This window comes from Phaethon aethereus (assembly GCF_964289735.1).
Source record: "Phaethon aethereus genome assembly, chromosome: 1".
NCBI lineage: Eukaryota > Metazoa > Chordata > Aves > Phaethontiformes > Phaethontidae > Phaethon > Phaethon aethereus.
Window position 1 is genome coordinate 160,677,873 of NC_138575.1, and position 13,121 is coordinate 160,690,993.

Consider the following 13,121-nt stretch of genomic DNA (forward strand, 5'->3'; position numbering starts at 1 on the left):
TTCATATGCCCACACGTGTGCCGTAGCCAGCTGTAGGCAGTGACCTGTCCAGTTGTGGTTCAGCCACGTTCAGTTACATGCCCACACCTCTGCTTTGCATTACTGGTTACGCTAGTTATTTTGGGCTTCCCCCTCGACTGGTCATCTAACACGAACCACAAGACTTTATGCACAGTATCGAAGTATTTGCCGGCTAAGCCGTCTCACCAAGGCATTAGCTGCCTTGAATTGTGTACGAAATTCGTTTAAAATCTTCAGTGCACATCTGCATCTAAAATTTGCTGCACGTGCACTGCTAAGTGGTGTGCAGGAACCGGCGCACAACCTGTGAGCACAAGGGTACTGCTGCCTTGCATTTGCCGTTGTGACTGCCTACTGCAATTCGCCTTACGGTCAAACACCTCCGGCATTGCTCAGCTTCTCTGTGCGAAGAGAAGGGGTGAGAGACTTTCTTTCCTGTGTGCAGTGCGATACCCACCAGCACAAAATGTAATCCGGAGCCCAAATCAGAGTAAAAACCTTCCATCGTTCTTTTCCATTTTCCTGCGACATTTAGCTGGGCGGGGAGGAGATAAGGGTCAGCAGATGTGGAGGAAATACTGGCAACTTCTGTGATCAGCCTGTTGATAACTATAAGCAGGCTGCTGCAAAGTGAGAGTCATGCGGTGGACAGAGGATTGGGGCAGCAAGGGCACGGAGGAAGGAGGAAGGAGAGAAAGCTGTGACTGAGGAGGGTCTGGATGTGCTTTCCTGGGCATCGTGCCTTGGGGAAGCCCTGCTATGGCTAAAGCTGTGCGACGGCCAGCAGCGAGGGCAGAATGTGAGATGCATAAAATAATCTTTCTGGAAATCGTTATAGAGCTTCCCTACAAACATTGGTTTTCTTTTCCTCTGAAGAAGTGAGTAGGCAAGGCCTGGCAGGAGTTTGCTGTCCCGCTGCCACCACGAGCTGCTGGCATAGGGCTAGTCCGCAAGGTGCCAGGTAGCGGTGTGTAAGGCCATGAGGCAGGTGCCAAATGCAAGGGTTGTTATGGTAGCCAGGGGGGCTTTAGGAGTTGAATAGAATAGAATAGAATAGAATAGCATAGAATAGAATAGCATAGAATAGAATAGAATAGAATAGACTAGAATAGACTAGAATAGAATAGAATAGAATAGAATAGAATAGAATAGAATAGAATAGAATAGAATAGAATAGAATAGAATAGAATGCAACGCAACGCAACGTAACGCAACGCAATGCAACGCAACGCAACACAACACAACGCAATGCAATGCAATGCAATGCAATGCAATGCAATACAATATTTTCTGTTGGAAGGGACCTACAATGATGACCCAGTCCAACTGCCTGACCACTTCAGAGCTGACCAAAAGTTAGAACATGTTATTAAGGGCGTTTTCCAAATGCCTCAAACACTGACAGGCTTGGGGCATTTATCACCTCACTAGGAAGCCTGTTCCAGTGTTTGAGCACCCTTTTGGTAAAAAAATGCTTCCTAATGTCCAGTCTAAACCTCCCCTAAGATTTGCAAAGGGCATGGGACCGTACTGGGGTCACTGTCACACTCAATAGAAAAGGTGGGTGCACCACATCAGCGGTGCAAGGCTGGGCAATCAGGGACAACGGCTGTGTTAGGTGTGTCTCCAGCAGCTTCCGTTTAAAATTATATGGAGCACCTCAGGAGGACAGGTCGTGCCACTGTTTAGCACGGTGCTGTCCTCAAAGCTGAGGTGCGGAAATAAGAGGGAAACATATGTTCTCTAGGCAGGAGAAAAGCAACTTGCAAAGCTATATGATCTCTGTGCCAAGTCAGAGCTTTAATTGGCACAAAAATGATCTTTACTAACACCTGCAAGTGAGTGTATAGTACACTGCAAACATAATAGTCAGAGGGAGAATGAATTCCTCAGAGCACAAAGGGAAAACGTTTCCTCTTGTAGATGATGGTGTAGCAGAGTATAGCATGGTATCTCAGGCTGCTTCAAAGCCAAGGACATTAATGAAACCAAGAGACAAAACCATGACATCCTGCTTTATTTCAGGTGTGAACCTCTTCAGTAAAAGTGCTCTCCCTCAAACAATGAAACCTGGCTGAAGTTATATACAAGCTTGTCCGCGTGAAGGTTAGTCAGGTGTGAAGAAGTGACACACAAGCACCACTGGAAAGAAATGTGGGATATGTTGAGACAGTGGAAAAGAGAGTGAGGTTGGTCTCTGATGAGGTTTTACTGTTACAGAGCAATGGGTCGAAGGAGGTGTTAAAAGCATAAGCAGCAGTTCTCTAACATGACAGCCTCCTAATCGAAGGTGCTTACTGCGTTCTTTTGTAGGTGTCATACCTGCCTCCTCCTGTGCTTTTCCCTGCCCAGCCTTCACAATGGGGCCAAAAAGGATCTTCCAAAATCCTTCACTTTTCCATGACCTGCCTTTTTGCAGGTGTTCATGGATGACACTGAGCACACACCTGCAGGTAAATCATGTTTCTGAATGTTCTGCTTTTCAGGAGCTGCGTAACGCTCAGGGCTGCTTTGCTTCCGTGGCAAACCAGCACCCAGCGGAGTAACTCACCTGGGGTATCTGAAACATCTCGTACATCACCCAACCTTTCACCAAAGCAATCCCTCTTGCAGTTTGAAAGCTACAGGCTTCTCCTTTAGGCTGATCCCACCAGGCGTTCAAGGCCTGGGACGTGAGAGACTGGTAGGGTCTCAACAGCTCTGTCTGCCTTGAAGCAAACAGGTTGTTTGGCTCTTGAACGTGAATCGATTAGACATTCCTAAAAATGCAGTGTGCAAGGACTGGGCCCATCAACAGGCATATGGATGTATTCCTCACTGTAATGCGGCACCCCAAGGCCTCTGGCTCCTAACAGCTAAGCTGTGGCTTGCTCATTGACCGCAGCACTGGCCCTTGTTTCCGTTGTATCCCTGACCCTGATGTGGGCAAGTTCGCAAATCCTGCACCACGCTAAGTGTTGCCCCAGAGGGACATTGTCCCAGAGGGAGGAAAAATTCGGCATACCAAAAGCGCATCTCAGTAACAGGCAGCCTTGGGGCAGCCCTGATGCAGGACCTAGGAGGAAGCTGAGGCCGGCAGAGCTTTCTCAGGGTTTGACCCTGGGCCATTTAAGTGAAGTACAACTTGTCCATGGCTCCAAAATAAAAAGATCTGTAAATTGTTTGGGGTTTGTTTTTTTCTCTGCCTTTTTGGGCCCTTTTCCCTCCTGGAGACCAGGGCAGGTGCATAGTCCAAGCGCACTCAGCCAGAAGTCTGGTCCCATTTGGGTCAGAGCTGCCCCATGCCCCATGCGGTTACCAGGGTGGTTACATGGACCCAGAACACCTGGGGGTACAGGGAGGGTGTTAGCAGGTCTGAGCACAATAGCATAAATAATATGAGGGAAGAAAAACACTTGGAATTATCAAAACTGGACTTATCAAATATATGCTAGAAAGTAATGTCTTAGACACAAGGGAAGAAGCAGTCATTCGGTCACTTAAAACATTCATCAAGGATGCTCAGCTCCTGGAAAACTATTTCAGTAAACCATAGGGAAGTGTGTATAGTCTTTACCTCTTTTTCCTGAAACACAAAATTACAGCTTTCCAGCAGTAGAAGTTACCAGGACGGAGGGCTCCTGGAAATGCTTGTTTCATATTTCTGCCTTTTTTCTTTTTTTTTTTTTTTTAATTGTCACTTCATCCCGAGGAACAACATGGCAGACCAGAGCACCTGCGCCAGGGCGGGTTGGAGGGCGGCTGTGCCGGTGGCCGGGGACTTGGCACACACAGCCGGGGAGAGGATGAGTGGCAGGTCCACGTGTCGCGGGAGGGTGCCAGGCCCGTGGGATGGCACCTCAGAGCCCTTTTCGGGAGCCGTCTGGACTGCACCCAGCTCCAGCTGGCGCAGAATTACTCGAGACCTAATTACAACAACCTGGTGACAGCCCAGCGAGGGGAGTCCCTCATTAAACGTGATGGTCTGGGTGCCACGGCTGGCACTGGAAACTCTTAAACAGTTATTGCTGGAAACAGCGAGTGCATACCAGGGGAAAGATCACTCCATAAATGCGCTATATCTTACGTTCTTTCTCCGAGCATCTGTTATTGCTCTCCGCCAAAGACAGGATATTGGATCTTTAGCTTGACTCAGTGCAGCCAGTCTTCTGGTTTTATGTTTAGGTCATGTCTGTAACAGCAGCTACAAGAGAAACTTTAAAATACTTGAGTGGAAAAAAAATCCTTTAATAGTATTCCTGCCTTTTTGTTTGGCTCCTGGAGTATTAAGCAATACCGGGCAGATGCGTCAGTATTGATCAGCACGATCCCACCAGCAGTACTTGCTATTTCCACTACATTATAATAATGTTTCATATAAGTAAAATCTTTATATATAGAAGTATTACATAAAGTAGAAGCCTCTTCTGATACCGTTAGTCGTACTGTGGTGAACAATACCTCTCACGCTGTGTGGCACATAGTGGGAAAGATTTTTGCCTTTTTACTTTGATGACATGGAATCTCATGGGTCGAAATCTGTCTGATTTAAAAATAAAACAAAAGGCCTAAAAAATTGCACCACCCCCGGGGACCTTTGACAATGTCTATACAAGGACTGAATGTGTGGCCTCCTGATTGCAGAAACATGCTTTGCCTTTCTTTACCTTGCTTTGCAAGTTTTAGAAGGCAGTTGCCATGAAGCCTATTTGATGATTTGGGGTGCCAATGGCTCATTGTTGGCCAAACAGAGGAGCAGAAACAAGCCTCTCCTTGCATTTGGTTGGGCTCTGAAGGCCTCACATGTTTTGTGTTCATAAGAACAGCATCTCCCTCCAGGCCACCACCAACACAAATGGACCCTCGTTCATCCTTCCCAAACATCTTCATACCTGGTGTGTCCTAGGGCTTATCTAAGGACATGTTGTTGGTTTCCTACGGGTCCGATTCTTCCGCCAGCTTTTTTGTCCCAGTCCTCCTCTCCTTTGACACGTGTGCTCATCTGAGGCACTCCTTCATTTATTATTTCTCCTTGGGTATCAAGTTTCCCAGGAGAAGCAAAGTATGTGATCTCAGTGATAATATGGCTGCAGCTTCTCTGGCAGGAGTTCCCGCAGTAGTAAGCCTTCACTACCTTGGCTTGTAATTAACAATTCACTGCTAGTGTCACAAATAATTAAAAATGACCTGAAGTCACTCAAGCAGTTTTTTAATTGCTACTCTTCTCCTGCGAATATCTGTTAGTAACAATAGACAAAGCAACAATACAGCATAAAAGCAGATTTTAATTTCTTTTTTATTATTTTACAGTGCTGTTTCCTACTAATGTGGGGCCCTGCAGGACATGTAAGCATAAATGCAATATGATCAGCCAAACATGAAAGCCCTGACCACCTGTTCTTTTGCTAGGATGAATGATGAAAAAATCCAGTTAAAACAAACTTTAAAGTAGATTTACTTAAAATTCACTCTGACTTTGCAAAGTCAAGCCTTTCAGGCTCCACATAATAATTTTAGCATCGCTTTGTTTTCAGAGAAAACCCTCCTCTCCAAGAATGGCCCTTTTTTCTATATTTACCTGGGAGCCACATAAAAACAATGTTTTTTGTTTGACACCTCCTGCTAAGCTCAGGTCTCCTTGATGCTCTAAAAATATGCAGAAAGAGGCAATCTTTGCTTGAAGGACTTTAAGGTCCAGAATCTTTAAGGTCTTGTGGAGAAAAGCCTGGGGCCACACCTCTGTGGACATGAAGAGCCTCGACTCCAGCAGGAACTGAGTATTTTTGAAATTACCATAGTGAGAATGTGCCCAGCCCATGGCACTTCATAAGCCATTGTGCACCCAGGTGCTGGGGAAAGTGCTTGCCAAGGCCACCTGCATAAGGCAGCACTGCAGATCTCATGTGCCCATAACCAAGATCCCCAGCGACGCTTTGTTCACGTATGCCAGGCACTAAGACTTCTGCAGCAGCCTCTCAGCACCCCGTGACCCAGGATGTCTCCAGGAACTGGGTTTTAGGATACCGCAGGAGAACTTGTCTGTTTTTCTCAAATCCCTGAGCAGAAGTGCTCCTGCCCTGTCAGAAGGTTAGGTGATGCTCCCAGCCCTGCAGGCACCTTGCTCCTGTCTGCTCCAACTGAAGACCCACTGTTCCTGCTTTCAACTAAAATGGTGTTTTACCAAAATTGGTTTCATCTGAAGCACTAGAAGACATCTCAGCACTGGCTCCTGAGTTATGGGGAGTGGCAAGACTATGAAAAGTTTTCCTTTACAGTAGTTTGGAGGTATCTGGCTGTAGGTTACCCCTTTGTAGACTGGAGTTTATAAGAAAGATGGGGGCAGACTTTTTAGCAGGGCCTGTTGCAATAGGACAAGGGGTTTTAAACTAAAAGAGGTCAGATTTCAAGTAGATAGAAGGAAGAAATTTTTGACAATGAGGGTGGTGGACCACTGGCACAGGTTGCCCAGAGAGGTGGTAGATGCCCCATCCCTGGAAACATTCCAGGTCAGGTTGGACGAGGCTCTGAGCAACCTGACCTAGTTGAAAATGTTGCTGATCATTGCAGGGGGGTTGGACTAGATGACCTTTAAAGGTCCCTTCCAACCCAAAGTATTCTATGATTCTATGATGAAGCAACAGTCCAAGGGGAGCCCCTCATCATAGGATCCCTTATGGAAGTATGACTCCACTGTGTGAGTCTAGCTGTGGGCTCCATCTGACATGTAAAATATACATAAACAACACGAGCTGTCTTGTAAGACGCCCATCAGTGATACGCAGCAACCTGAAACACGACAGCTTAATCAGCCCTGAACTCCAGAAAGAAAACTGCCTTGCATCTGTATATAAAATCTTTCCTGTGCTTAAAACTAGACTTCCAGTTGAAGTGGTCCGTTCCTCAAAGACAAAGTCCTGGCATTGCATATCCTGCTATATGAATCTGAAATGGTAGGAGTCAGCCTTCAGGAGGAACATCTAATTTTTCTGCGTGCATTTAAGTTTATCAGCCAGCTCACTGCTCACCTTGCCCAAGCTGATAAATGACCCATACACTTTTAAATTTATTTCCAGAGTTCTGCTCATTCTTTTTGATCTGGTTTCACATCCACAGACAACTATTTTCATCTACATTTTACAAGCAGAACTTAAAGTATAAAGGTTATTAAATTCCAGAACTTCCTGTTCCTGGGCAGTCTTATAAGGTCCCTGACTACCAACAGCAGTTTGCTGTTTGTTCTTGTTATGCTGACACGTAAGTTTGTTCAAAGATGCCTGAAGAACTGAAGGCTTGTTGCACTCATAAATTTCCCAGGATGTCTGCCAGAGGCGTAACATGTTCCCAACTATGTGAAAATCATCAGTGAACTCTGAGAAGGCAATACTTAAAACCAAAGCTAACAGTGAATGTTTGTACTTTATACAAATACAGTTAAAAACAGAAAATCCTCAAAATGGTTTCTTGATGTGGTTTGGAAAGCTGGTGACATGAAAACTATGGAAATAATTTTCTCCCTCTCCTCAGAGAGAGCAAATGGACTCACTAGCCTTAGGTAGAAAAACTGTTGATGAGTGCCTGCTTGTTAGGCAAACACAGGCAAAACTGGGTCCTATAAGCAGAAATCAAGGACGGTTAAAAACTGGAAGTGAATGCAATATGGGGAGGGCATGTCTGTGGAGGCACCTCCAGGTTTATGTTCGTTTGGAAAGAGCAGCAGCAGCTCCAGAACTTCTCTAGGAGTGGCAGTAAGAAATTGTAATTTTGACACCTTACACTAAATTTTGAAGATCTCTGGACAAGGTCGTATCCCTAGTCTGGGGCAACCAAATCAGACCTGCTATTATCTTCAACATTGTTTGTGCCAGGAAAGCCTTTAATGATTTGATTTATCCAAACATAATGACATGGAAGAAAGTATCCCACTGGGATACTGAAGACATCTGATACCAGGAGCTGAAAATTGTGCTGCTAGAAAGCTATGACCTGGTTGCCATTACTGAAACTTGGTGGGATGAATCCCACAACTGGAGTGTGGCTATCAATGGCTACAGGCTGTTCAGAAGGGACAGGCGAGGAGAGAGGGGTGGAGGTGTTGTCCTCTACATCAAGAAATGGACAGAGTGTGAAGAGCTGTCTCTGAAGAATAGCCACAAGCAGGTTGAAAGCTTATGGGTAAGAATCAGAGATTGAAGCAACAAAGGGAACCTTGTGGTTGGTCTCTACTGCAGGCCACCCGACCAAGGGGAGTCTATTGACGAAGCCTTCTCACTCCAGTTACAGGAGGCATCGTGCTCGCAGGCTCTCATCCTGCTGGGGGACATCAGCCACCCCAACATCTGCTGGAAAAGTATCATTGCGAGCTGTAGGCAATCCAGGAGACTCCTGGAGTGCATAGAGGATAAATTCCTGTGCCGGGTAATAGACAGCCCTACCAGAGGGGATGCCATACTGGACCTGTTGGTCACCAATGCAAGTGAGCTAATCGGTGATGTCAAAATTGGAGGCAGTCTGGGCTGTGGTGATCATGCACTGATGGAGTTCACAGTCCTGAGGGATATGGGTCAAGCAAAAAGTCAGGACCCTGAATTTTAGGACAGCAAAATTCCAGCTCTTCAAGAGAAGTTAGTCACCAGGACACCCTGGGAAACTACCCCCCGGGACAAGGCAGCAGAACAGAGCTGGCAGATCTTGAAGGATGCTTTCCAGAGACAGTAAGAGCTTTCGATCCCCAAGTGTAAGAAATCAGGAAAGGAAGGGAAGAGACCAGCATGGCTGAGTGGAGACCTGCTGGGCAAACTAAAGGGCAAGAAGGAAATGCACAGGTAGTGGAAGCAGGGACAGGTATTGTGGGAAGGCTATAGGGACTCTGCCCAGTTGTGTATATATGGGGTCAGGAGGGCCGAGGCACAGCTGGAGCTGAAGTTGGCAAGGGATGAAAAGAATAATAATAAGGGCTTCTACAGCTATGTCATCCAGAAAAGGAAGGTCAGAGAAAGTGTATCCCCTTGATGAACAAGACTGGCAGACTGGTAACAATGGATGAGGAGAAGACTGAGGTACTGAATGAGTTCTTTTCCTCAGTCTTCACTGGCAGTCTCTCATCTCACACTTCTCGAGTGGATGGACAGAGGAGAGGAGAGGAGAGAGGAGAGGAGAGGAGAGGAGAGGAGAGGAGAGGAGAGGAGAGGAGAGGAGAGGAGAGGAGAGGAGAGGAGAGGAGAGGAGAGGAGAGGAGAGGAGAGGAGAGGAGAGGAGAGGAGAGGAGAGGAGAGGAGAGGAGAGGAGAGGAGAGGAGAGGAGAGGAGAGGAGAGGAGAGGAGAGGAGAGGAGAGGAGAGGAGAGGAGAGGAGAGGAGAGGAGAGGAGAGGAGAGGAGAGGAGAGGAGAGGAGAGGAGAGGAGAGAGGAGATTTCAGTTGGAAGGGATCTGCAGCAACTGCTTGACCTCTACAGGGCTGACCAAAAGTTAGAGCATGTTATTAAGGGCATTGTCCAAATGCCTTTTAAACACTGACAGGCTTGGGGCATCAATCACCTCCCTAGGAAGCCTGTTCCAGTGTGTGACCACCCCATTAGTAATGAAATTCTTCCTAATGTCCAGCCTAATCCTCCCCTGGCACAGCTTTGAACCATTCCCATGCGTCCTGTCACTGCCTTTTCGTCAGCTGAGAACTGGTGATCATATTAAGACAAGAGAGCTGGTGACCTGCCTCTAAGTTTTGTTCAATCTTGAGGCTTTTGAAGCCGAAAGCTTCTCGAGTGCCCCTGGTCAGAAGGAGACACAACACTGGGGTGCAGGTTGTGTTCAGATCTAGAAGCTGGTTGGTAGCAGAGCTGCTAACTTCTCATTGCACCCTGAAAGCGCTATAAGTGAGCACCACCAGTCCACAGATATACAGCCATAAATCGCTTCTTCACTTCTTGCAGTTCCAGGAGCAGAGCACAGATGCTCTCCGGGTACAATGCGTTGACACTGGCAAAGTGTAACATGCTGAGTTAAGCATCCTTGCATGCAAGCTAAAGCAATAATCTTCTTTTCCTTTTGTTTAACAAAAGCTAAGTTAGTGTAGCTAAATCTCCAGATGCAGATTCAACTTTCTTCTGGAAAGTTTCTTTCTTCCCTTGGAAGCCATCTTGCATCAGGTGTGGGAGATAGGATAATGGCCAAGGAAAATTTGGCTTCCACTCTCAAGTGAAGCTGACTGTGCCCCACTGCATGTAAAATCCTGTATAATAATGCATGTATTGGTTTTCATCCAGAAATCTTTCCTACCATTGCTAGCACTCCCCTCCAGCTGAGAGTCTGGCTTCCACACAGCTCTCTCACCAAGCTGTTCCCCCAGCCTTGAAGAATTGCTTGAAAAATGGATTTAGGATGCCTACCAGTCTGCCTGGCTGTTGAGGCTTCCTACCAGGCATCCAGTGCTGCAGCCTGTGAAATAGCTGTTATTCAGACTAATGAACATTGCTTGTGCAAGAACTGGTGGGTAGAAAGAGGCCATGAATATGTTTAGGATGGAAATTAGACAAGTATTTCTAAGCCTCAGAAAAGGATGGTTCTGGAAAAGCCTTTTGTTGTAGCAGTGGTAGCTAAATCCTGAGCTACTTCAATTAAAAAATAAAAGGTTCAAGCGGTTTATGTTCTGCCCGCAATACAAGAGACCAAACCAGCCTTTTCAACCACTGTGTTGCCAAGCCTGAACACGAACGCAGGCACGTCAGCATCTCTGCGCTGCGCAGCGGTGACGCCGCCGCGAACAGCGCACGTTTTGCACCTCGCTGCTGTGAGGCGCGGGAACACAAGCATGACAAGCGCATAGCCCAAAACCTGATGCTTTAAGGAAGGGACAGGGGTTAAGTTAGGCTAAACCTCTCAAACAGGAGGCAGCGGAGATGGCTCCCTGGAAATGCCAGGGCCCCCCGGGGCTCCCTCTGTGGCTGAGCAGGTTGGGGGGAGCAGCAGGTCTACCCATGGGGCTGAGGTGCACAGGTCGCACAGGAGGGGTCCACAGCAGGGGGTTCCCCACTGCCAAGGGGAGCGTGTGATGGCGTAGCATTAAAACATGCTGGGTTTTGTTACAGAAGGGGGTCTTTGGAAATCTGTCAGCATTCCGCAAGGTTTTTTCAATGTCTAGCGCTGGGCTTTACCCGTTGCGTTCGTCTTGGCTGTACGCTTCAGTGGTTGCTCGTTACTTACATGTCAATAATAAGTAAATAAACCTCTTTGACCTAGATCGTGTTTAAAGAGCGTGAACAGCGTGGTATTTCCCTGCGACGCAGCAGTTGAAAAGATGGCCCCTACCTAAAGGAGATCACGAGGGATGGGTAAATCAGGTGGAGACGCACAAGAGACGGGCAAACTGAAGTGATGCGGTGGGCCGCGGCGTGAGGCGGAGGCCGCTGCTCAGCTGCAGCCTGACAGCTGTCAAGTTGTGCTGCTGGCATTGCAATAGAGGAGGGTTTTAAGAAGGGATTAACCACCAGAGCGCCTTCCTTCTGCTTCCTTTTGTGCTTTTGTTTTTTCTCTGCTGGCTCGAAAGCAGCAGGTAAGTAGCCCACGTTACCACCAGGGTTTTTCTTGCCGATATTGATGATCTGCAGCAGCACGATGAGAGCAAGGGGAGCCTTGGAGAGTAAAGCTCCAAAGAAATAAAACTGAGAAGATCAATGTTTGCTAATGGAGAAAAGAAAATCATCTGCACTGAAAGGAACTGACTGACGGAATGGGGTCTATGAGTCCCTGCCTCAGCTCCCCCGGGCAATCACCTCTCTTTAGAGACACAGAGAAGGAAAGAGAAGGAGAGGAGAATGGTAAAATGCTGCTCCATGAATTAGGGAGAATACTCCTCCTGTTCTGGGATGTTTCAGCTTTGCCTGCAGAGTCTGCTGAAGCCAAAACTGTTCGTGGGATATATTTTCATTTTATATCCAAATAGCTGTACGTTACCTTCTGTGTCTCTCTCAGGTGTGCAGCAGCCACGAGCTAACCTGTATTTAAAGCAGCGCTGAGGGGAAGAAGTAAAATACTGTTCCTAATTTGTGGCAATGGAGAAAAAAGATCCTTTATTTCTTTTTTTTATTAGCAGCGCATGGAGCTCATGTGAATGGGCTACTCGGAATGGGGTGGTTAGTTCTTACTCAGAAGTGTGCACTCTATGGGATTATTGATTTCTTCTCTGCTTGGAGATAAAAAACAGAATAAGCAGGAAACATTTTTCACACTTGACCTCATGCATGTTCAGCCCTGAATTTTTTCCTAGCAGGTTCTCATACGTTCATTTTTAACCTTTAGATGCCGCCGTCTTTACGCACTCAGCAAGGACACTCCACACACAGATATTTCCTCCTATAACCACCAGCTACTTGGTCTTTCCAAAATACACTTCGTTCAGCCCCAAAGTATTAAATCAATAGTGGTTTTTTGAACAAATCATTAATCATTTTTTCTCTGCTTGTCTGCTTGATTTTGTCTGGTTTTCTACACTCACACACCTATGTTATCCTAAGCAACAGTTTTAAATTATACCTATTTCTCCCTCTTCTGTTATTAAAATAGGAGCAATGACGGTGCTGACACAGATCTGGAAAAAGGGGAAAATGATTAATTAGACCATACAGCAATAATCATTTGGCTTTCTCTTACTGCAATGTAGCAGTAAAGGATTTAGCAACTCTAGAAATAAATATTTAATATTTATTTAAAATAATATATATTTAAAATAATAATAATATTTAAATATATATTTAAAATTTAAACTATTTAATAAATCAGTCCCTTTTTACTGAGAACACTTAAATTACAAATTTATTTTAAAACATACAGTGTACTTACCAGCTTTACAATTACAAAATCAGTTATTTTGCAAAAAAGCAATTTTCCTTGCTTGCATAGTTGATACACAACTGTGTGTCATATAGCACAGAAAAGAATACAGAATTATTCTTGTAAACGGAGAGTTTGTTTCAAATACTTCTTCCTGGTTTGCCTGCGGGGGTTTTGTAGGGTCCCATTGTTAGTTGTTCGCAGTATCAAGTGGACACAAGTGACTTACACAAATACTCAGGACATCAAACCACATATTTCTTGAATTATATACAAACATGGGTTCAGCTTTGTACATGC